Genomic DNA, 12,745 nt, shown 5'->3' on the forward strand with positions numbered 1-12,745 from the left:
TTACAAAGTAGAGCAAATTATAGGATTTATACTAGTAATGTAAACCTAAAAATAGTGTTCTTTCACGAACTCTACATATAAAAACCAGTACATTATAGGAAAATAACATGTTAGAGAATATTTCTAACAAAAAATTATTCACTTTGGACGTTAGGCCGAATTTTGATAAACATGGTCTTAGTCCTTTGAATCTGCACTATGTCAGGAAGCTTTCGTCCAAATGTAAACTTCTTTCATCCAATGGTTCTTAAGGAAATTTTTTTTTAAAAGATTTTTATCTATCTATTAGTTATGTAAAACTTTGATCCCCTATTGTGGCCCCATCCTAGCCGCAGGGGGTCATGAGTTTAACAAACTTGAATCTGCACTATGTCAGGAAGCTTTCATGTAAATCGTCGCTTTTCTGGCTGAGTGGTTCTTGAGAAGAAGATTTTTAAAGATTTTCCCTATATATTTGTATGTAAATCTTTGATCCCCTATTAAGGATGAGCGGAGCCCCCTCCCTCCAATTTAGGAGTACGAAGTTTGGACAAAAGATACAATTTAGGTTCCTTTTCTGTTTGTCAACAATTGTAGAAGACAATTCTCCTCCGACTGTCCCTATACACTTTGAGAAACGATTCTGTGTGTTTGCTTACTATTCTAAATCTTTCCAAAATAATCACTCAGTGATACAAATTACATTGTTTTTGCAATTGGCAGCCCCCATATATAAATTAAGTGGCAGCCGCCAGATAAAATAACTGGTGGCCACCAGTTAATGTATATGGTGGCCGCCAGATAATAAGTGGCAGCCGCCAGTTAAATTAAGTGGCGGCCGCCAGTTAAATAAATATTAATTCTATACCCTGGCACCTATCTGCTTCCGTACAAAATTGACTATTCCTTTTAAAAATGCATGGATTTCCAGGTACGTTGATGAAAAGTTACAGGATGGACAATATTGTTCAAATTTTGACCTTCGGGGCAGAAAAAGGATTTCCCTGCAACATTAGTTTTTGTTACACAAAACAGAAATAACTTTTAGATATTCAATCAATGAACCCAAAAGAGTTTAGAAGTTAAACTGTAAAAAGTAGAATTCCTAATGATTATAGCAAAACCCTAACCTTTGTTACTTTTACCCATCACTAGACCAACACAAATATATGCTACTAACCTTTTATTTTACATTAAAGCCTGTAAGTACCAAGACAACAGGGAGGCCATCTCTTTCCTGTAGAATTTCAAAACATATTAGATACAGAACTAGTAATACATCTAAAAGTTAGGTAGATTTAGTCAAAACTTCTCTAAAATTAGAAATTTGGACATGACTCAGTTGATTTAGTTGCTATGCTAATCCCATGAATATTCAATCTGCCAAATATATGTAGGCTAAGGTAAAAATTTCACATAACACTAATGAAAGTACCCAATGTATTTATATTTTCTATATACATGGGGTTAAGGGTACATCACATTGACCTATATAACTATTTCGCTAGAAAATAAAACAAGTTTGAATTTTTGTACCTTGTCATTTGGATCAACAGAATTAATTTCTATGTCGACATCATCAGCTGCATATACATCAACAGGTATCATATATACATCAACAGGTATCATCACCTGGGTCTCCTTCATGCTGCCACCTGCAAGTATATTTCAAGCTCCTTAAAGTCCAAAGGTATATCATAAGCACTGAGTGACATTTTAGATAAAAATAAGCAATAACATTTACTAAAATAAAGTTGAACTTTGATATCTCGAATATCAATATCTCAAATACCATGATGTATGCATATATGGAAGTGAGTTGGAATATCAATCACTGTCTCTTTATGTATTCTAACCTCAATATCAATGTCTCGAATCTACGCATTACAGTACCCGCAACGTTATTCTTGACATTCCCATCGTGTTCTATCGTGCGTGTATCCTTTCGTATCGTGCGTGTATCCTATTGTATCGTGCGTGTATCCTATCCTATATCAGGTTTTCCATTTTTTATCGTGTTTTGCATTTATCAGGTCTATCGTGTATCGTATTTTGCGTGTATCAGGTTTTCCGTTTATCGTGAAAATCATTTATCGTGTAGCTTCGGAAACTATCGGGATCGTATATTAAATCTAATGAAAAAGTAAGATACTTTCCGAAAGCTTTATTCGTTTTGTTAAAGAAGCTATTTTTAGGAATCGAGGAAAGACAGTATATTTGAAGGAGAACATAAAGCTGTTGATTTTAAAGCAGAAAAAGAGCTATTTGTCTGTCCAGAGAGGGTGAAAATTTATCGGAATTTTATTCTGTCTGGAAAGTAGGCAGTGGTTTGCCAAGCAAACCGAGGACAATAAAACTGAAAGCTCCTTCATCTGGAGTTCATAAACATTTCCTTGTGTAGAAACAATTATTTGTAATTAACACTAACAGAGAAATAGAAAGTTCCGATCTGAAAGGAAAAATCAGTAAATTACAGTGTTTATTACATATATTTTAATAATGGTTCTTTTTCTTCCGATTTTGTTCACCTGTATTCAACTTAATATATATCAACTACTGAACTTGTGCGTGTTCTTATCTATCTGATTTTGTGTATCACCCGTGTTTTGACAGTAAACATTCTCAGGGGCATTGTATTTCACACATTTAGAAGATTAAGTTTTAAAAGAGTGCAAGGGTATATTGCATCTCCCAAAATTCTGCTCAATTGGGCATGATTCAGCTGTCATCGTTGTTTTTTGTTTATTTGTACATGTACATGTACACATATACCAATAGTCGTACGTGTAGATACTGGAAATGTATGCCGGTTTTTATGATTATTTGAATTTTTTACATGCTAAACACAAACATTTAATTTAAAGCGTTTCTAAATTGCGACTTTAAATCAAGCCGGGTTTCGTATATGTTTTTAATAGTTTATTTATTTTTTGTTAACAAAATATCAATTCATATAAATATGTTCCAATTACTTATGACTATCAATTATCACTCATAGTGTAGAAATATCTAACATATGAGCATATGGTGTAGTGCAGTGGATTACATTTAAAGCGGTCATTATGAAAATAATTGTAGTTGTTGAAAGAGCGGTGAACTCAGAGCTTGATGCAAAATAATCCCCCTCCTCGCTAAACACAAAATATTACTTAGTTTTATTTGATATCCAAGATAATAGACATTAGAATTAGAGAGCTATTGAAGCATGATATCACTACATTGTATTCCATTTTGTTAATTCCCTGTTTAATTGCTAAACGCTCGGCATCAAGTGTGAATACCACGGGTCCTCGGAGATAACCTTAAAAACAAACGCCCCGTGTCACGGTAGGTGTGGCAAGCTAAAAAACCCTCACTGCTCAATGGCCGTAATTGCCGAGCATAAGCCTAAATTTAAAAGCTCTTCACCGGTCATGGTGACGTCTCCATATGAGTGAAATATTCTCGATCGAGACGTTAAGCAAGATAAAAATCAATCACTCCATTTATGATTCATATATTAAACATTCAAGGTGACAATATACGTTTTAGAATCATTGGCTGAGAAAATTCATATAGATATCAAATAATGAATTCAATACCGTATATAGTTTAGCTTCCGGATTTTAGCTGTAATGATGTTAAAGAAAACATAAATAGAATTTTTTAAAAATAAAAAATAAACGTACAACCGTGGATAAATACATTATATGCTTTAGGTATATATTAAGTATTGAAATCCTTCAATATTATTATCAACATAATGAAATTATTTTGTACGTATCAAACTTTCGTTCTGTCTAAATTGTTTCTAAATTTACAACATTTCTATCAGGTTTTCCGTTTATCGTGAAGATCATTTATCAGGTTTTGTGTTTATCAGGTCTATCGTGAAGATCGTTTATCAGGTTTTGCGTTTATCAGGTTTACCGTGTATCCTATCGTATCGTGCGTGTATCCTATCGTATCATGCATGTATCGTGTTCTATCGTTTATCATGTCAAGAATAACGTTGCGGGTACTGTACCTTTGTATTTCCTCAGCCCCAATGAGTTTGTGATACCTAGGTTCGACTGTACTTAATGACATATTTACATCATAATGAAGATTATAATTAATAATAATATATGTATATTAGCAAAACAAAAATTTCACAAGGCCATCCTTGAAAATATTGCCTTGCTGCAGTAACTGAACTCATCACTGTTTTTCTTCAACAGGTACTAGGTATAGTTTTTACTCTACCATAGATCTGGGCTATATTGGTTGAGAATTTTAACAACATAATTGAACTACCTGAAATTAATGAAATGAATTATTTTAAAAATTAAGAACTTCAAATTTTTGTTAAATATAGATTGAGACAAGTCTGAGTAACCAATAACCACAGATATATCTTTTTAAGAATCCGCAAGTTCAAAATACTCTATGAATTAAAAAAAGCATACACAAATAAGCTATGAAATTTAATCTTAAATTTATATAGCAGAAAATGACATAATGACCAAAAATAAAGCTTTTGGTCAATTTTGGACAGTTTTTGCCCTGCCCCTAGGGCCTCAGGGGTGCTGGAGTCCTGAAATTTACAATTTATGTCCCCCTTGTCCCATTTATGCTTCATTTCTGAGTTTACTCAGGTGACCTAAGAAACAAGAGGCCCATGGGCCACATCGCTCACCTAAGTCACCTTGGCCCATATCTGAAGACTTTCCATATATATTTGCATGTAAAACCTTGGTCCCTATTATGTCCCAAACTACCCTTTGCAAACTTGAATCTACACTATGTCAGAAAGCTTTCATGTAAATGTCAACTTCTTTGGCCCAATGATTCTTGAGAAGAAGATTTTTAAAGCTTTTTCCTATATTTGTATGTAAAACTTTGACCCCCCCCCCCCCCACTTGTAGCCCAATCCTACCCCCCAGGGGCCATGATTTGAACAAAGTTGAATCTGCACTATGTCAGAAAGTTTTCTTGTAAATATCAGCTTTTCTGACTCAGTGGTTATTGAGAAAAAGATTTTAACTATATATTTGTATGTAAAACTTTGATCCCCCTTGTGGCCCCATCCTACCCCCAAGGGCCATGATTTGAACAAACTTGAATCTGCACTATGTCAGAAAGTTTTCATGTAAAAATCAGCTTTTCTCGCTCAGTGGTTCTTGAGAAGAAGATTTTTCCTATATATTTGTATGTAAAACTTTGATACCCCCTTGGGGCCCCACCCTACCACCGGGGGGCCATGATTTGAACAAACTTGAATCTGCAATATGTCAGGAAGCTTTCAGGTAAATTTCAGCTCTTCTGGCCCAGTGGTTCTTGAGAAGATTTTTAAATGACCCCACCCTATTTTTGCATTTTTGTGATTATCTCCCCTTTGAAAGGGACATGGCCCTTCATTTGAACAAACTTGAATTCCCTACACCTAAGGATGCTTTTTGGCAAGTTTGGTTGAAATTGGCCTGGTGGTTCATGAGAAGAAGATGAAAATATGAAAAGTTTACAGACAGACGGACAGACAGACAGATGGACGCAGGACAAAATGTGATCAGAAAAGCTCACTTGAGCCTTCGGCTCAGGTGAGCTAAAAAAACCCCGCTAAAATGCATCAAAGATACATATAGTCAGGTTGCAGTTTGGAAAATTATTCACAAAGTAAAAACATGCACGTATTTAATATAGTTTATAAGTATGAAGCTTTGAATGGCCACAATATGTATTTAGTGTGATAATGACCTTGACCTTTGGATTTCAAAAGCAACATGAATCTTGAATGTCATCAGGATTTGAAGTCTGATAAACATGCAACAGCAAGTACATGTATAAAAGTTAGAGGCAAGCTCAAATCTACAGTATATAGTGAAAAAGAGACCTTGACCTTTGGCCTTTTGACCTCAAAATAAATAGAAACCATCCTCTTTTGGATGTGATCAAAATACGCAAATCTGATAAAGATGCCCCTCGTAGTATGAAAGTTAGAGACCGGACAACATGGACAAGCTCAAATCTATGGCATTTAGTGACAAAATGACCTTGACCTTTGGACATCAAAATAAATAGGAACCTTCCTCTTTTGGATGTGATCATGTTATGTAAGTTTCACAAAGATGCCCCTAGTAGGATGAAAGTTAAAGACCAGACAAGCTCAAATCTATGGCATTTAGTGACAATGTGACCTTGACCTTTGGACATAAAAATAAATAAGGAACCTTCCTCTTTTGGATGTGATCATGTTATGTAAGTCTCACAAAGATGCACCAAAAAGTATGAAAGTTAGAGACCGGACAAGCTAATTGTGGACGCCGCCCGCCCGACTGGACGCCCATCATTCGCCAATTTAAAAGCCGAGATTTGTTATGCAACTTGGCTAAAAAGGTAAAAAGAAAAATGTAAGGTCTTCTGTAACAAAACACCATCCTAATATAATAATTTAAACCAGACTTACTAAATTTGTTTTTATCCTGAATAAGTGTGCATTCAATGGATGATTCAAAATCCTAAAATTTGCACTTTAAAACAGCTCCCCACATTTGTGTGGAGGGCACATCTTTCTTTTTAAAAGTATACAATCCAAAAATGACTTTAAATGTAAATTATCAATGTACCTGAGAATTCCATGGATAAGACTTTAGTCCGTTATCAAATAATAAACAAAAATTCATTTTGTTGGATTTTTTGTTTGTAAAAAATATAAAGATGAATATTTATATAAGGGTGTAAAAGTATACTAGCTGCAATAATGTAGCCCTCTCCAATTTCTTTTGGGGGGAGAGAGCTACAACTCCTTAGGATCTCCGTAATGGTGCAAATGCGGGAGTGATCACTCCCGCAACATTTTTGATCATTCTCAACATTCGCTGACTTTCTTTACGTAAATAAAATGATATTCTATGTTTCTTAGTCAAGATATATATTTAGAACCTGCAACTTAAGATTTGTGAGGCTCTACTCTACCGTTTTCAACAATTTCGATACATTCCAATTTCTCAATTCATATTTGTGCACCATGTTTGATGTACTGAAGTTTCTAATTCTGATTGTCAAGTTATTTGCATATGCCATATAAGGTAGTATTTACATCAATGGACAAGCACGGAGGAGAAAGCTATTTCGTCGGTATTAAAAAGGATTAGATTTAATATCAAGTTAAAAAGCGAACAGCAGAGTGTAAATTCTTTCTGCAACCATATGATTTTCCTTTCTTTGTCGGAGTGGCTCGAATAACTACATTTACACGCAGATTTTCAATGTTTAGGTTTTTCATTAGATCCACCTACAATATCTCGCAATAATAAGCATGGCGGAGCAGACAAAGAATTTTGCAAGCTGTACATGATGTTTACTGAAAAACACCTTTACTAAACATACCCAAGCACAAAGTATGTACTCCTTTTGGTGTAAACAACATTTTGGACTAATACATGGAGCTTATTATCGGTTATTCATAAAATTATTTTGCACCATTACGGAGATCCTATGGAATTGTAGCCCTATCCCGAAAACGTCAGAATAAAAAAAAATCGGATAGGGCTACATTATTGCAGCTAAACAGTATACATAAATGTACATTAATTGACCGAGTTGGAGGGCAACACACATTGTTGGACCCGAGAACAAAACTATTGCCCAAGGCAGTTAGACTGAAGGCAACACTTTGGTTCAGCAAAATGCATTTTGCCCTTGAGTCCACTCAAAGAATAATTTGTTATATACATTTTATTTTTCAATGTGACAAAATTTTGATGCCAGTTAACTACAATGTGAAATTATCTTGGATAGTTCCGTACAGTAACTGTCTAACATTTAAACAAATGTAAACTATTGCTGCTCTGTAAAAATATTGCATTTGGAAATGTTTGACATTGAATAGGAAAGATTCACTTGGGAAACAAGCATTCTGAGAGTATTGTACAAGCAATACATGTTCCCTACCGGCACCCAAAATTCCATTAAGGGATATTATTTAATGTGCTAAATACGTTTCGAGAAAATTCGGACATAGATATGTTAATTTATTTTTCATATGGAATTATTTTGAGAAATCATGCATATTATATCTTCAAGAATATTAAGAATAAACGCTTTGTTGGATAGAATGTTACAATTTGATCTGCAGCATTACTTACATTACCATCTTCTCCTTTCCCCCCACCTCGATTTCAATATATTGGGGCACTAACCCGATCATAAATATGAGAGACGTTTAAAACATATTAACTTTAACACCTGTTGATAAAAAGTAACGAAAGTCGAATTTGATAAGTAATAATTGCTATGTTGGATCTGCAGGATAAATTCCCGTCTTCTGTTTTTTCACCTGAACACTGATCGAGCGTAGCACTAACCCGACCGAGAACAAGTCGCATATATATCTGTTGATCAAAAGTAACGAAAGTCAAACTTGATCTGTAGTTTCACGGAAAGACAGAGATAAAGAATATAGTCCCCCTGGTTTCATCGGTAGGGGACTAATAAATTTTAAAGGTATAACAATCATATGTTATATTGAACTATTCAAGCTGCTCCCAGTAGTAGTCTAGCTTATAGGCACATGATCACTGATGCAAACAAAATTCTAATTATAGAACATCTTAAATAATTCAAAATACATTAATTCTTGTAAGTAAAGTAACAATACCTGGTTGCAAAAAGACACACTGAAAAACATAAAACTGACCCCCCCCCCCCCCCCCCCCCCGGCAACACACACGGATTAGGGTTTCGCCTCTGGGAATGTTTTAGGGTGTTTTTTCCTCTTCTTCTTTTTTTTTTTTTTCTGCTTGTTCAAATTGAAATTAAAATTTTGCAGGGGGTGGGTGGGTAAAGGTGCAACCCTTCATCCCTTCCCAGAAAAAAATCCTGGATCAGCGCCCGGTGTGAATGAATTAATTGCATGGCATGGAAGAAGAAAACCGCCAAATTTTGCTATGATTTTTACTGTGGCCAAATCTTGAAAATGATTCTACTCCTGTACGTCCCGTAGGGATCCGGGTTAAAATAGGTCCTCAGTAGTCAGTACCCCCTTGCTTCTTGTAAGAGGCGACTAAATGGGGCGGTCCTTCGGATGAGACCGCAAAAACTGAGGTCCCGTGTCACAGCAGGAGTGGCACGATAAAGATCTTTCCCTGCTCAATGGCCATAATCGCCAAGCATAGCATATTGATTTTTGTGTCCTCAGTTGTTGCTGTGTAACCTGACGTCGGTTCTCAGTTGAGACCGTTTACAAACACACACACACATTATATATATATATATATGTGTGTGTGTGTGTATGTATGCATGTGTGTGTGTGTGTGTGTGTGTGTGTGTGTGTGTGTGTGTGTGTGTGTGTGTTATTTGATTTAGGTATATGTCTGCCTCCTTAATTACATGCATATATTGCACATATATTCATATAATTTTGTTAGAAATATAAACCGATAAAGAACTGACAAAAAATAGCCTGGCGGAATGAGCGAGACGGAAGGGGGTTGCCCATCCCCATTGCCCTGACCAAAGAGAGAGAGAGAGAGAGAGAGAGAGAGAGAGAGATGGGTTTACACAGCTGCTTACAAGGTGAATTGAAATTCAAAACACTGTCGCAAGTCAACCCGCCTTGCATGCGCGTTTAAAATCATTTATGGCCTGACGTTTGAACAATTAATGACGACGAAGGTTTATCAAATCATATTTGTTTCTATGTCATCAGTATGTTTACTTTAAAATCTAATCTAATAAATCTAGATCCACCTATGAAACCAATACTGGTTGGATCACCAAAATAAAATCCTTCTACAATTCATATTCAATAGTATTTTTGATTTTGTAAGGAAAACTCTATCATTGAAATTAAAATGTCGAAATTTGAAGAAAAAAAGTTACAAGAAGGAAATTAGTGCCCTTAATACGATGATCGTTACAGAAATCAATTAAACACTCATTTATTATAAGTCGTTCACGTGGATGACGACATTTGAAGAATATGATCTTGGATCACATCATCCTTAAGATACTTAATTTTACCTTACAAAAACGAAAAGGAATTTATGTAAGGAATAAAGGAAATATTTAATGATCGAGTGATTCTTTTAAGTACTTGAAAAAAAGCTCTTTTGTATCCACTAAGAAAACAGTTTCAAAGCACACTATCAAAATACATGTAAGTATACATGAACTGCAGATCACCCATCAGTTAAATATCAGCGTTCATGCATTTGAAATCTGGGAGCAAAAAGGCAGAACACTACATGTGTTTTCTTCATATCCGCTGAAAGAAATGCAGATTTTATTATATAGAATCAACGGAATCACCACGGATGTTCTCCGGAGAGGACAGGAAAGCGGAATTCTGACGGGATCAGAACAAATTAGAAAGAATTTTAGCGGAATTTTTCTCCCACAGAAATTTTTAACATGTCAAAAATTTTCTGTCGATAAGCCCAACCTCTGCAGACCTAGATGGACATGCCGGGGGGTTACTACGTCTTGGAAAACCTGTAAGTCTGATCAGTGGCGGGAATTGTGTACTCATACCGATATCCAAGGAATTTCGAAAGGTTGGGGGGGGGTTACAAATTGCGCCCCCCCCCCCCATCAGCCATTTTTATAGGGTGCTAAACCTGATATTAATCTTAATTAATCACATCTTTTTGTAAATTTGCTTCCTCTACATTCTTTACACACATACAGATAGAGAGAGAGACAGAGAGAGAGAGAGAGAGAGAGAGTAGAAGGTGATACACTTTACTCCAGTGCGTTTCTACACCGTGATAGCTGGTGTACTGCATTTTCTGTGATATGACAGTGTGGAGTTTTATTTTGGGTGTTTTGATAATTTAACACAATAGGCAGTGGCGTAGCTGGGGTAAAAATCCTTCTGATACTCCAAAGTCCTATTTCGGGGGGGGGGGGGGGGGGGGGGGCTTTACATTTCCCTTGTCACTTTTTTTTTTTTTTTTTTACACTTTATATACTTTGCTGTATGCCATTTCCTACTGACTTCATTAATCAAGTTTCATGTATTTTGATGTCTCCCGAAGAAAATTTTGAAGAATTCAAGATTCATGGCCTCTGGAAGGTCTTCCGACTGTAATGACTCAAAATTGTTTTATTTGTGGGTAATAACTAACAATCCAAACCTGATAAAAATGAGATCCTCCTTCTGCTCCTTTGTTTTTATCCTGTAGAAACAATATGAAAAGTAAGAACAAAGGAGCGGATCGGGGATCTTATTCTAATCAGATTGTAAAAAAGCCTTACTTAGGGGGGGGGGGACACAACCATACTTCTTCCCCCTTTGAAAAGTGTGGGGGCATGTGCCCCGGCTTTACCTTCTCCTACTCCCCAGTTCTGTGTACGACATACTGCACTTTTGAACATTGCAACGGGGGATGCCCTTCTAATATAAATGAGATATAACTATTTTCACCGTGAGAACATTATTCTTGTAACTAACAATTTTATGACGGTTTAAAACGTAACTCGGTCCAAAAAAATGTAGTACGGAGAGAATAGGTTATGTACATGCAAGAAATAATGCTTTGAGTCCTGAGAACCTGCATATTAGAATTGAGTATCTTTTTAACCGTGGTATATTCTCATCTGATCAATCTATGTTAATTTTGTGTTAGGAAAGTGAGGGGGCACAAACACTCTTGTGACCCCCCCCCCCCCATCTTCCAAAAGTGAGGGGGCACGTGCCCCCGTCCCCTGATAGGCATAAATTATCCAGTAAAATGTTCTAGTCTACCCAAAATTATCGTTCGCATACTCACTAATACCTCTATCAACACTTACTCATTTTTCAAAATTCTTGAAAAATGATAATGATGCGTAAATGAAATAAGCAAAAAATGTATGTCAATTCATCAGTTTTAAGAAGATTTCACGCCTCTCTGTGACACAAGAAGTATTGTATTTAGACGCAGCTCTTTTTTATGTGTGTGTTTGATTACACAAGATTTATACATGTAAATAGATAGCATAAATACATTGGTAGATTCAGAGGGAGGTGTGGAGGTTTTATAGATTGTTCCTCTGCCTATCCTCTGCCTATCGTTACAAAATGTTGCTTAATGAGGTAAAAATAACTCATTTTGAGAATGGAACTCCCCTTTTGAAAACTAAAATTGATGGTAGAACCCCTTTTTGAAAATTCCCTGGATCCGTCCCTGAAATATGCGAGTTTTTTCCATTTGTAATTAATCATGGAACCTACAGTGGGTTTTCCACAAATTCAATGAACAAGTTCTTACTTTTATTTTATTACGGTAATCGTGAACAAAAATTTACACAAGGAATAAATTTGATAAGAGGAGCAGCAGGAACGATAACTCTGTGTAAATAATTACCTGAAAACCCATATGAACTTCTTTAAAATAAGAAAAGGAGGGGGTCATTTTTCTACGGGGGTAATTATTTTTCAGGTATGACACGCAAAATAATGACCCCTGGGTCTTCTTTCTACAAAATTATCCAATTTTTCTCGAAAAATGACCCCCGGTCATTATTCTATGGGAGTCAAAATTTGCTTCTACACCGGCTGCGCCCCCGCTTAAATCCGCCACTGATGATCGGCGCTTACGGTCATTGAGCTGCATGTGAGGGTTCTTTAGCGTGCCACACCTACTATGACACGAGACATGTGTTTTTGAGGTCATTTCCGAGGACCCGTGACATTCACACCTGATACCGAGCGTTTGGAGATGAAACTGTCAATATCTGTTTGAAATAAAGCCTTAGATCTGTCGCAGCCGGGATTCGAACCCCGACCTTCCGCATGCGGGGCGAACGCTCTACAATGTACCTC

At 36.1% G+C, this 12,745-nt stretch overlaps 1 protein-coding gene and 1 long non-coding RNA gene across 2 annotated transcripts in view; one reads left to right on the forward strand and one right to left on the reverse strand.

The window, feature by feature from the left end:
* The window catches only part of LOC130047656 (uncharacterized), a 28,842-nt gene extending 20,721 nt beyond the window's left edge, over positions 1–8,121 (reverse strand). The window contains exons 1-3 of the mRNA XM_056143030.1: positions 8,085–8,121; positions 1,516–1,634; positions 1,160–1,216 (exon numbers count right to left, since the gene is read on the reverse strand). The gene's annotated coding sequence lies outside the window, so the exon portion shown is untranslated. The remainder of the gene's footprint in view (positions 1–1,159; positions 1,217–1,515; positions 1,635–8,084) is intronic.
* LOC130047667 (uncharacterized) overlaps positions 1–12,745 on the forward strand; it is a 151,431-nt gene that overhangs the window by 111,877 nt on the left and 26,809 nt on the right. The gene's annotated exons all lie outside the window — the stretch shown is intronic.

The sequence above is a fragment of the Ostrea edulis genome, chromosome 7 (assembly GCF_947568905.1).
Source record: "Ostrea edulis chromosome 7, xbOstEdul1.1, whole genome shotgun sequence".
In the NCBI taxonomy this organism is placed as follows: domain Eukaryota; kingdom Metazoa; phylum Mollusca; class Bivalvia; order Ostreida; family Ostreidae; genus Ostrea; species Ostrea edulis.